At 41.4% G+C, this 11782-nt stretch overlaps 1 protein-coding gene across 5 annotated transcripts in view; it reads right to left on the reverse strand.

Moving 5' to 3' along the window:
- The window catches only part of MAP3K14 (mitogen-activated protein kinase kinase kinase 14), a 44849-nt gene extending 34405 nt beyond the window's left edge, over positions 1-10444 (reverse strand). For 3 of the 5 annotated variants that reach the window (XR_003570084.1, XR_003570085.1, XM_027872815.1), the window contains exon 1: positions 10367-10444. The gene's annotated coding sequence lies outside the window, so the exon portion shown is untranslated. Of the gene's footprint in view, positions 1-9925; positions 10106-10366 lie in introns of those variants that run through there. The other 2 variants (XM_027872818.1, XM_027872817.1) reach the window with 2 other exon arrangements.
- Between the last annotated feature and the right edge of the window lie 1338 nt (positions 10445-11782).

Consider the following 11782-nt stretch of genomic DNA (forward strand, 5'->3'; position numbering starts at 1 on the left):
GGAAGGAGGAGAAGTGACTCTGGGAGAGATAATGAGTTCTGTCTTAGCCGTGTTTGAGATGCCTCTGGACTGGTTTGTCCAACAGCCAGTTGGTGATGTGGACCTAGAGCTCAGGGGAAGGCTGGATTTATAGTTATGGGAATCATCTACATAGAGGTGATAATTGAACTCATAGAGCTTATGGGGCCACCAAAAGAAAGCGAACAGAGAAAACGTAAGTGTTCAAGACAAGCCTTGGGGTCGCTCACAGTTAGTGGGTACAAAATAGAAGATGAGTCAGCAAAGGAGCTGGAGAAGAAGCAGCCAGACATGTAGGAGGAGAATGAAGAGAAAGCAGCGTCCTGAAATCTGAGAGGTGAGAGTATCCAGGAGGTCAAAGTGGCCAACAGTGTGAATGAAACTTGCAGAAAGATCAAGGAGGATGAGATTTGAAATGAGGGCAAGAGATCATTAGTAACTTTGGGGAGGACAATTTCACTAGAGTGATGAAGTCAAAAGCAAGATTGCTTGGGTTAAGAAGAGAGCTGAGAGAAAGCTGAGGCACTGACTATAGTTTTTTTTTTTTTAAGAAGTTTGACTAAGAAAGGAAGGACATATAGAACAATAGCTCAGATGGTAAGATCTGGTAAAGACTTTTTGAGGATGGGAGAGTGCTGGATGTTTGTAGACAGCAGGGAAGGGACCAGGAGAAAAGGAGAGATTGAATATTAGAGAGGGGAATGATAGTTGGGTCAGCCTGTTGGAGAGATAATACTAAGGGATGGGGTCAATGTTGCATGTGGAGCGCTTGGCCTTGGGGAGAAACAAGGCTACCTCTCCATCAGACATTGTAAAAGAGATGTGGGATCAGAACTGTGTACATTTCTTGGCATGCACTTAGCTCTGTGACTTTAATTCTTTCTCTCAGAGGATGACTAGCCAAATTCCATCAGCCTGGTTGTTTGATAGTGTCTTCAGATGGCCCAGTCCACCAAAATAACATCCTACCCCAAAGTATTCCCATTTACTCATCCCAGGAATCGCCATCATTCATACTGTAGATTTAGGTCTGGTTCAGCCCTCATTTCCTCATAAGCCTTTCAGCAATTCCTGATTACAACACATTAGACAAAGATTTGGCCTAGAAAAAAGGAAACTTTAGCAGGAAAGTGGGTGGCTGGTCATAGATACAATAGCACTTTGCATTCTGAAGGGACCTACATCCAAAGATTACATTATTTTGCAAACAAGCAAGATCCTTCTTCACAAAAACTGAAACTTTAATCTGTCACCCAGTTGACCAGTTTCTGGCTGAGTAAAGAATCCAACTCCTGATTCCTCTCACTGAGGGCTGAGCATTAGGTAACATGCACTGTGCCACTCTCCCATTCCCCCACTTTATGGGGTAGTAAGCTCAGGAATTTTGTCTCTCAGTGGTTGGTGGATTTGTAATTTAGGGAAGAGGAATCAACAAATATTTACAGAATGCCTTCTATATGGAAGGGACAATACTGGGTACTCTTAAGAGAGCCTTAAAAAGATCACATAGTTATAGCTTTAGAGCTGAAGAGACCTTAGGGGTCATGAAGTCCAATCTCCGCATTTTATAAACACTAAAACTAAAACTAAAAATATTAATTGACTTGTCTAGGGTCACATTGCTAGGAAGCGTTTGAGACAGTAATGGAACCCTCAGGTCTTTCTGACTGCAAATTTCTATCCACTAAAGTGTTTCTCTAAAATGTCAGCAACCTTTGAGACTTTTGTGTAATACTATCCAGGTTTATATTTTCTTATCAAGCTTGTCTTTCTTATAGTTACAAGGACCTCATAGTACAAATAGGGGTCAAATAAAGAGTCTTCAGTTTGCCTTCTGCGCCTAGAACAGCTGTTGCACGGACTCCACCCTATACTTACAGAGCTTGGGAAAAGGCTATTAGTGATTTGATGAGGATGAGTGAAGTGATATGGCGGAGCAGTCATCTAAAAATAAACAAAAGACACTAACTCTGTAAGACATGGCTTCTAACCATTCTGTGCCTCAGTTTCCATCTTTAAAATTAGAAAGTCACATTAGATGACAATATATCTAGATAAAGAAATTGAAAAAGCATTGGATTTAGGATCAGAGGCTTGAGTTCAAATCCAAAGTCAGTCATTTAGTACCCATGTGATCTCAGGCAAATTATTTAAACCCTATAGACCTTCTTTCTTTATCTGTAAACTGCGGTTATACTAGATGACTTCTAATGTCCCTTCCAACTCTAATTCTATGGTCCTATGAATAAAATATACTTTTAATAACAGCAATAAAATCTGACATAGACAAAAGATTTTGGAAAAGGATATAAAATCTCAGAAGTTACCATTATTTTGTCTCTTCTTTTAGTCAACTGTAAATTGGCACTTATGTTTTTGTATATGATTTTATTCCTTATTTAATATGCTTGTGATTACATTTATAATGAAATATTTTAAAAAATTTAATATAGTATTTTTCTTTTTTTTAATTAGTTATTTATTTTTAGTTTTCAACATTCACTTCTACAAGATTTTGAGTTCTAAATTTTCTCCCCATCTCTCCCCTCCTCCCCACACCAAGACTGCATGCATTCTGAATACCCCTTTCCCCAATCTGCCCTCCCTTCTAACACCCCCTCCCCTTCTCTTATCCCCTTCCCTTTCTATTTTCCTGTAGGGCAGGACAGATTTCTACACACCATTGCTTGTTTCCCAATTGCATGTAAAATAATTTTTAACATTTGTTTTCAAAACTTTGGGTTCCAAACTCTCTCCCTTCCTCCCTCCCCATCCACCCTCATTGAGAAGGCAAGCAACTCGACAAAGGTTATACGTGTGTAGTCATGCAAGATACTTCCATAAGAGTCACGTTGTGAAAAACTAACTATATTTCCCTCCATCCTATCCCGCCCCCTGTCCCTCCTCAAAAGTGTTTGTTTCTGATGACCCCCTCCTCCAATCTGCCCTCTTTTCTATCATTCCATTCCCTCTTATCCCCTTCCCCCCTATTTTCCTGTAGGGTAAGATAGATTTCCATACCCAATTGAGTGTGTATGTTATTCCCTCCTTAAGCCAGATCCGATGAGAGTAAGATTCACTCATTCTCTCTCACCTCCCCCCACTTCCCCTCCACTGTAAAAGCATTTTCTTATCTTTTTTATGTGAGATAATTTACCCCATTCTACCTCTCCCTTTCTCTTTCTCCCAGTATAATCCTCTCTCACCCTTAATTTTATTTTTTAGCTATCATCCCTTCATATTAACTCACCTTGTGCCCTCTGTTTTTATATATATATAATATATGCATGTATGTAAATACATACATGTATAATATGGCATTTTCATGTATAATACATACATTCATGTAAATACATACATGTATAATATGGCAGATCTGTATTTGACTACACTGGGAACTATACTGCATTAAAGAAATAAGGCTAGCCGTAATCCAAATTTGCAAATTATTAACAATAACTTGTGTTGTAGTGGATAGAGAGAGGTGTCCAGCAAGAAGATCTAGGTTCAAGTCCTGCCTCTTTCACATACTTCCTGGGTAATTCTTAGCCAGTCACTTAACTTAACCTCAGGGCTCCAAGCACTGAGATGTCTAATTTTCTAAGATCTGTACCATAGAGGGAGTTTCTTCACCACTGTTCCTTATACCAGTAAAGTCACTATTCTTTCCCACAGTACCAAATAAGCTTGTAGTGATGGTATTTGGATATAGCTCATAAATACTAATGAACAATTCGCTTTGGAAGTATTCACAGAAACAGGTTCGATTTCCGAGGCAGAAAGTCAGTCAACAGGCCAGAGAAATAAACTATTGCTCTAGAAACAAAAGATTTGAGCACCCTAGGGAAGACTATATCTAACTGCACAACCACCACAGACAATAATACCTTACTGTTTGTATAGGGTTTTATGGTTTAAAAATCACTTTCATATAGATTATCTCATTCTGATCCTTAAAAACAGCTCTATTAAGTAGGTAGTACAAACAGTATTATACTGAACTGACAGATAAGGAAATAGGTTAAGACAGGCATAGAGAATTTGGCGATTTCCTTAAGGTCACATGGCTAGTTAGGAGCTGAGACTAGAAAACTATTCTTCTAATTCCTCCTATAGTAGAAAAAACACTTGCACCACACTACCTCGCAACAAATAACTTGGCTAATAATCTAGAATGAGTAAATTAGGATAAAAGCCTAGCTCAGGAGTTCCCCCTGCTGCTTCTTTTTCCACAAAATGACAGTTAAAGAAGCCAGTCTGGCAACTGGGGCAATAAATTTGATATCCAAGGGATATATATATCAAGAGTCTCAATTCAGCCCTTTCCTTCACTGAAACTATCTATCCCCAGTCTCCTGCTCAAATGGGGAAAAGAGTAAAGAGACAGAAAACAGCTTCCCAAGATCTGTCAAACAAAGGCTGTTTGCTCCAGGGGGTTTTCCCAGCTCCCTTGGGCCAAAGCTCTCCTCCAGCCTCTCAAAGATATCACCTGCAAGCTGGCCATTTCCCACCTTCAAGGTGGCCTTGTTCAGTAGAGGAAATGACTCTAGTTGATAAGTGTCCCCAGACTTCAATACACTGAGCTTAAAAAGCAGCTTCATTGCTTTCCTACCCCCTGCTCCCAAGGCAGGAATGTCTGGTCCCAGGCATAATGCCTCACTCAGTAACAAACAAAGGCTGCTCAGCCTTTCTCTACAACTGGGCTGGGGAGCAGCCTGTCACCTACACCCCTGCAGAGATGACTCACCTTCCAGAGAAAGTAATATGCTCACCTAAGCAAAGATGCCTGGAATATGACTAAGGCTTCTACCAAAGTTCAGTCTGTGAAATAAATCAGATCTTTGGCTGAGTGCAAATTCACTCTATTACCTAAAACTCAAGTCAAGTCTGGGAGCTCTGGCTCCAGAGGTAAAGGTTTCATTTTCATCTGAACTGAGTGCAACACAGAACTCGACATCCGGTGATCTATTTTTTCTAAAAACTAGGTTCACTTTAGAAATGACTATCAGTCATCAATAAAGCTTCCCCAACAGAAAACAAAATGTTATTTAATGGGAACATCGGGTTGGGTTAAAGCCCAGTATTTTCATTTCATGTTTTTTAAAAGAACATTTAAACTAATTCAAAACTGAAATAATTTTTCTTCAAAGGGAAACACGGATTGTGTCCATCCATCACCACCTACAGCGATTCAAAAATTTTGAGCTGGAAGAGACCTAGTATCTAGGGTCCTCAGGATATTTCCCTCCCACCCCTAGGTGCCTTCAAGATAAGATCTAATACTGGTCATTTATACCTCTGTAGCTTTCAGACTCAAAACCAGGGATAAATTAGCTTCCTCTATCTAAAAAAAAAAAGTGTTAATAAGCTGGGGGAAAAAAACAAGCTTTTTTTCTGATTTACAAAATAAGGGACACAAAGTCCTACTTTTCTGGCAACAGATAAACATTATTTTGTCTTTAATTCAAGCATCTGTAAAACAAGGGGGTTGGACTAATTGCTCTCTCAGGTCCCTTCCTACTCTAAATCCTATGATCTTATCTTCCAACACTTATGAGAAGCAAATGAAACTGTTATTCATATGAATGTGTATTGTGACTATTCAAATATAAAGTTGTGGGCACTATTTACCTTCTATCCTAATGTGCCAGGTATTTAAATAAAAGTAAATATTCTGCTTTAATAAAGATCAAAGTTGACAGGTTGAGAGAAATCTGTCCTATACTATGCATAGATTAGTAGAAAATGCACTAAATTGGGAATCCGGAAATGTGGGGTTTAATTCTGGCCATGCTACTAACATCCCATGGGACCTTGTCCAAATTACTTAGATCTTCTGTTCCTCATTTTTTTCCTATCTGCAAAACAAAGGTAAATCCTTGTTGTCTTCTTATTTCAAAAGGTGGCTGTAACAGCCCAAATTTGGAAGCTAAGGGGTTGTACTCATAGTGTGAAATGGCTAAATAAATCATGGTATATGAATGTAACGGAATATTATTGTGTCATAAGAAATTATGAAGTGGACAATTTCAGAAGAAATTGGGAAGATCTTTATGAACTGATGAGGACTGAAGTGAGCAGAATTAGAACAAATTATACAATGATAACATTAGAGAAAAACAACTTTGAAAGACTTTAGAACTCTGATCAATGTAATAATAAACTAAGAATCCAAAAGAATGAAAATGAAACACACAGCTTACCTCCTGACAGAGAGGTGATGAACTTAAAAATGAAGAGAAAGACATAAATTTTTGGACATATCTAATATGGGAATTTACTTTGCCAGACTTTGTAGATATGTATTGAGGGATTTTTAAAAAATTTGCTCAGTGGGGGAGGGAAACAGTAGGAAGGCCAGATTAATTATAAAAATACTCATTTCTTGAAAAATAAAATAATAAAAAGGCTACTATCAAAATTAATGATATGAATACAAATTGTTTTAACTCTTTGGTGCTGTGATTTTATGGTGTTATTTTTATTGAGAGGCTAAGGATGTCAAAAGAAGAAAAATAAAAGGAAAAAGGTGAACCATAAAATGTTGGCAGCAGTGGAAGGAACATGTTTAAAACCTTCTAGTCCAACTACCTTATATTACAAGTGAGGAAAAACCCTCTGAACTAGATAGAATATAATGAAGGAAAATATAGGGCACTAAAATATTTTTCTTGGCATTAACAAGAAAAATCTAAAATACAGAATGGAAAACATACAATGAAAGCTCAGTTCAACTGAAATTTTCTTTCCACAATTTGCTGATCACCTGGTTTATCATTTTCTTTCCTTTTTTTTTTTTTTGTGAAGCAATCAGTGTTAAGTGACTTGCCCATGGTCACACAGTGTCAAATGTCTGAGGCTGCATTTGAACTCAGATCCTGCTGTCTCCAAGGCCGGAGCTCTATCCACTGCACCACCTAGCTGCCCCTGGACTATCATTTTCTAATCTACTAGTTTCTACTTTTTGATCAGTGCTTTTATGTAAATTTAAGACTTTAGCAAGAGTATTATTTTAAATGATCATCCTTAGACACAGGGATACCTTCAAACCCCCTTACCTCTATGGACACAAAGGGCTAACTAACTTTTCTTAAGAGTTCCCAGGCCCAGTGTCATGGACTTTTTTTTTGGTAATATACCCTATCAATTTCACACTGCTACCATCGAAAGTGCCCATAATGCTCAGATGTTTTCAGTTTAACTGAAATATTAAAATGAAGCAAACAGGAAGCATCAGAAACAACTGCGGTAGTGACTTATTAATCACGAAAGCAGAATTTTAGTTGCATTTTAACCTTTTGCCAGGAAAAATAAATCAGCTTTTAAATGACAGAGCGAATGCTAGACAAATGCTGCCTATATGCCATCTAGATAATTAAATGATTTTTTACTTTTCTTTGGGTATGAATTTGGATTAAAAAAGCTGAAAGTTTTCCTCAAAAAAACATGTCAACTACATCAAAGCAAGTAGGCCTGCTAACAAAGATCTGCTAAAAGTGACTGTGCCACTATGAAACAGGAAAAAAAAATTTAAAGTAACTTAACAAATCAAAGTGATAGAACCCACCACACCTATGTCAAGATCAAGCAAAAACACCCCTCAATGAATTCTCGTGACTCCTTTAGTTCTACCAAGGAATAAAGGAAGAAAAGTATGGTTCTGCCCGGTGTGGCACTTTCATCATTCATCTAAAACTAGAGTCAGTGGGGAGTGAGGCAAACAACTAATAAGGACAGCTTCTCTTCTCAACAACCAATGACACACACCACTCCAGGCAGATCACAAAACAGCTTCTCAAATAAGACTCAAAATGGGGAACCAAACCTCCATCTGGTGAAGGGAATGGGCTCAACCAAACATTTTTATTAACAGGAAGACTCATCTGGAAGGTTTTGGGGGTTGTGACAACACTAAACACTTTTACCTACTTTTTGAAGGCTTAAAAAATCCTTCAGAATTGCTCCTTCAAACTAAAATCTTATTTAGCTGTGTGACCAAGAGTAGAGATCCCCAGTCTTTTAACACTTTCTTCCTGAAAGTGCAACCTAATGCACTTATTTTTAAATTTTAAAATACACTTATTTTAAAAAGTAAATTACAATTCATTATGTTTTGAGAACTCTTCAAGAACTGTGACCTTTGAGATAAAAATAATATGGGCTGTTCCATACTTTAGAGGAAGGGGTTCTAATGCAGGGGTCTGTGAACTTCTTTTAATAAATTTCTAACGGTATTTTAGTATAAGTGGTTTCTCTGTAATCTTATGTATTTTATTTTATGCATTTATAAACATTATTCTGAGAGGGGGGGCCCTAGGTTTCTCCAGGTTGCTCAAAGGGGTCCATGACACAAAAAAGAACACCCAAATTGGGGTTTGCTGAACTAAAGTCAACTAAAAAAACAAATGAGAAAGTAAGATTTCTGGGAAACCAAACAACCCACCAACAATAAATCCATTTCAATTAAGGCAAGCACCCCTCTTTAAATGTGCACAGGTGATTCCTGGCACATAGTAGGTGCTTAATGACTGACAGTATATTATATGTTGGGTTTAATGTTAAGATTTCCCATTTCCAAATCAAACATTTCCTCTTCCACTCCAAGGTTTTAAATCCACAAGGCTGTATGCTGTTGATGGATCCCGGAACTGGGAGTGAAGAGACCTGTACTCTAGAATCTTATCTCTGCCACTAATGAGCTGTGTCACCTTAGGCAAGTTCAGCTTTCTTTCAGTCTTACCCTCCCTATGGAGAAGTTGTAAAGACAAGATAAGATCCATATGAAAACGCTTAGAAAAGCTCAATTCAACACAGACATTTATTAAGGGCTTACTAGGTACAATGTAAGCTCTTTGAGGGCAGAGGCCACCTATCTTTGTTTTTGAATCCCCAGTCGAGCACAGTTCCTTGTGGGATAAGTGTTTAATAAATGCTTGTTGAATTAAAATGCAAAGCACTCTGCAGGCTTATGTCACCTTCAAAATAAAATATAACAAAAACCAATATGATGAAAATTACTAACATAATGTCCCTGACCTTAAGAAGTTTATAATAGAGCAGAAGAAACACAGCAAGATTCAAACATAAAGTATTACCTCCTTCAAGTTTTTATGAAAGACCTAGTTCTAGACAAAGAGGTTGTGAATCTCTCTACTGAGATAATCATTAAAGTGACAGTCTAGATGGCTCTACAGGCCCTCTACTCGCTACCACGTTAAATTTCACTTGCATTTATACGAGTTGTTAAACATCAGGATGTTTTACAAGCTATCATGATCTTCCTTGTATCCCCAGGGCCTAGTCCGGGTCTGACCCGCAGTAGGCACTTCATGAAAGCTCGCTTAATAGAACTGAATTCTTTGTTTACATTTTAGCAAGAAATATACTACCGTTTTGAGAATTCTTATTTCTTTTCCTTCCCTCCACTTGTCCCCTCCCTGTTCTTATTCCTTTGCCTACTTAGGCTGAGAGTATTCTTTTAACCACTGTTGGGGGAAGCACTTTTCTTAAGTTTTTGAGCATTAGGGATGCCTAGAAGACCAGGAATCTCTAGCCCGGGACGAGAACGTCTGTAACTTAAGTATTAACATTGTAGCCGCCACTCGATTTAGGAACTGGGAGAGGGATACACACGTCCTAATTCCAAGACGCGAAGGGAATCACTCCATCCCGACCGAGCATACGGTAAAGAAGTCCTAGGCCGGATAGAAGGATGAAGAATCCGCAAAGCTTCCCTAAGTGGGCTTTCAAGGCTCCAGTACCAGGGTCCCTGGAAGGATGGCGCTTCTGGAGGGAGGATGCTAGGGGAGTGACACGCGTGGGCTTTTAGACATGAACGTTTCTTCTGAGGGCCAAAGAATGTCAGGGCTGGAATGGAAGGTGGGCTCTTGGACAGCCAGGAACTCACCCGCCTCGCTTTACGAAGGAAGGTGACCCACCTCGGTTTATGGAGGAGGGTGACCTGGCGGGCTCTGTCTGAGCGGCTGAGGGGGCTTGTCCACGTTCCCCGGACAAGTCGCCGGGCGGCAGCGCCGGGTTCTAAGGGAGGCTAGGGTACGTCTGCGGGCACCCGCTCAGGGGAGCCGAATCGCCGTCCGAGGAGGCCCAGGAGGCGGTGGGGGGTGGCCCGGGAGGAGAAGGGCAGGTCCCCCCGCCAGATGTGGACCCCGGGGCTGAGGGACGGGCCGGGGCGCGGGCGCCGGGGCGTGCGTGGGGCAGGCGGCCAGGAGGGCCTCGCTGCCCGGGATCCCCGAGAAGGGCCCGGGGCTCCGGCAGAGATCCGCGCCCCGACGCCGAGGGGGCCCGACTCTCACTGCCCCGGAGTCCGCCCGCCAGCCTGCCCGCCTACCTGCCGGCCCCCAGCGCCGCGCTCTCGTCTTCTTCCGCTGCCGCCGTCGCCGCTGTTGCTCGGCTTCGATCCCCTCACTTGACGGCTCTGGGCACCCGCCCGGCCCCGCCCCCAGGCTCCAACCTCGGCCTCGGGCCCCGCCCCTCCACCTACACTAGCCGCGCGCCGCTCTTTCCACGCGTTCCACTCGACTTTTGACTTTCGGGGCGGGGCCCTAAGCAAACCCCGACTTGCCAGGAGAGTCCAATCGCCCGCCCCCTTCAAGTCGCTCCGCCTCCTGGGAGCGGTGATTGGTGAGGACGTGTCCTATCAGAAATGGGCGTTATTTCCGGACAATGCTTGCCGGGGCCGAGAGATTCTGAACCAGACTGGAGGTGGTGGCGGTGGCGGCGGCTTGAGGCCCGGACGAGGCTGAGGCAGCTGCTATGGCTAGGAACTGCACATGCGCCAATCTTTACCGGATGCTTTCCGAGGGTTACGGGAAGGAAGACTGACCTTGCGCATGCGTGGGCTTTGGTTGCCTTGGAGACGAATCGGTTCCCGAGGAGGAGGAGCCTCCTCTCTTTTCCCTTCTTTCCAAACCCACAGAAGCCCGTAATGTTTAGTAGAAAACGGGCTAGATTTATCATTAGAGAAATAAAGTTCGAATCCCAATTATGCTACTAACTAGCCGCGTGAGCCTGCACAAATCACTTTAACCACTCAGTGCCTTCGTTTCCTCAGCTGTAAAAGGGGAATAACATTCATACTCTGCCTCACAAAGTTCCAACTAGATCGTTTAAATCCCCAAATGCGAGCTATTATTATTATTATTAACAGCGCCAGACACAAAGTCAGAGATTTAGAGCTGAAGAAGACCCTCTAGTGAAGCCAAAGTCCTCATTTCAAAAGATAAGAATCCGGGGTCAAGAGAGATTAAACGACTTGTTAAGAGTCACAGAGCTGACAAATATCAGAGACAGAATTTGAACCCAGCTCCTCCTGACCCCTGGTTCAGCATTCTACCCACTGTCACGGTGCCTCTCAGGCAAGCAGTAGTAGGCACTTAAAAAATGCTTGTTGAAGAGGCAGCTACGTGGTGCAGAGGATAGAGTGGTAGAGTTCGAGTCGGAAAGACAGGTTCAAATCTAGCTTCACATACTTCCTGCCTCAGTTTCCTTATCTGTACATACATAATAACACTTACCTCTGAGGGTTGTTGTGAGGCTCAAATGAGACAGTATGTGTAAAGCTCTGAAAGCCACTTTATAAGTGCTAGCTATTATTTAGTTTTATACCATCTTAAGCCATTTAATTGTGCTCCAAGAAAAACTGACCCAACAGCACCCCTAAGTTTATTCCAGTACTGCCTGGCAGTCTTGGTCACAAGCAAGATCTGATGATACTGTGAATGGCTCAGTGCAACCCATTTTAACA

The sequence above is a fragment of the Vombatus ursinus genome, unplaced genomic scaffold (genome assembly GCF_900497805.2).
Source record: "Vombatus ursinus unplaced genomic scaffold, bare-nosed wombat genome assembly UNPS02014801.1, whole genome shotgun sequence".
In the NCBI taxonomy this organism is placed as follows: domain Eukaryota; kingdom Metazoa; phylum Chordata; class Mammalia; order Diprotodontia; family Vombatidae; genus Vombatus; species Vombatus ursinus.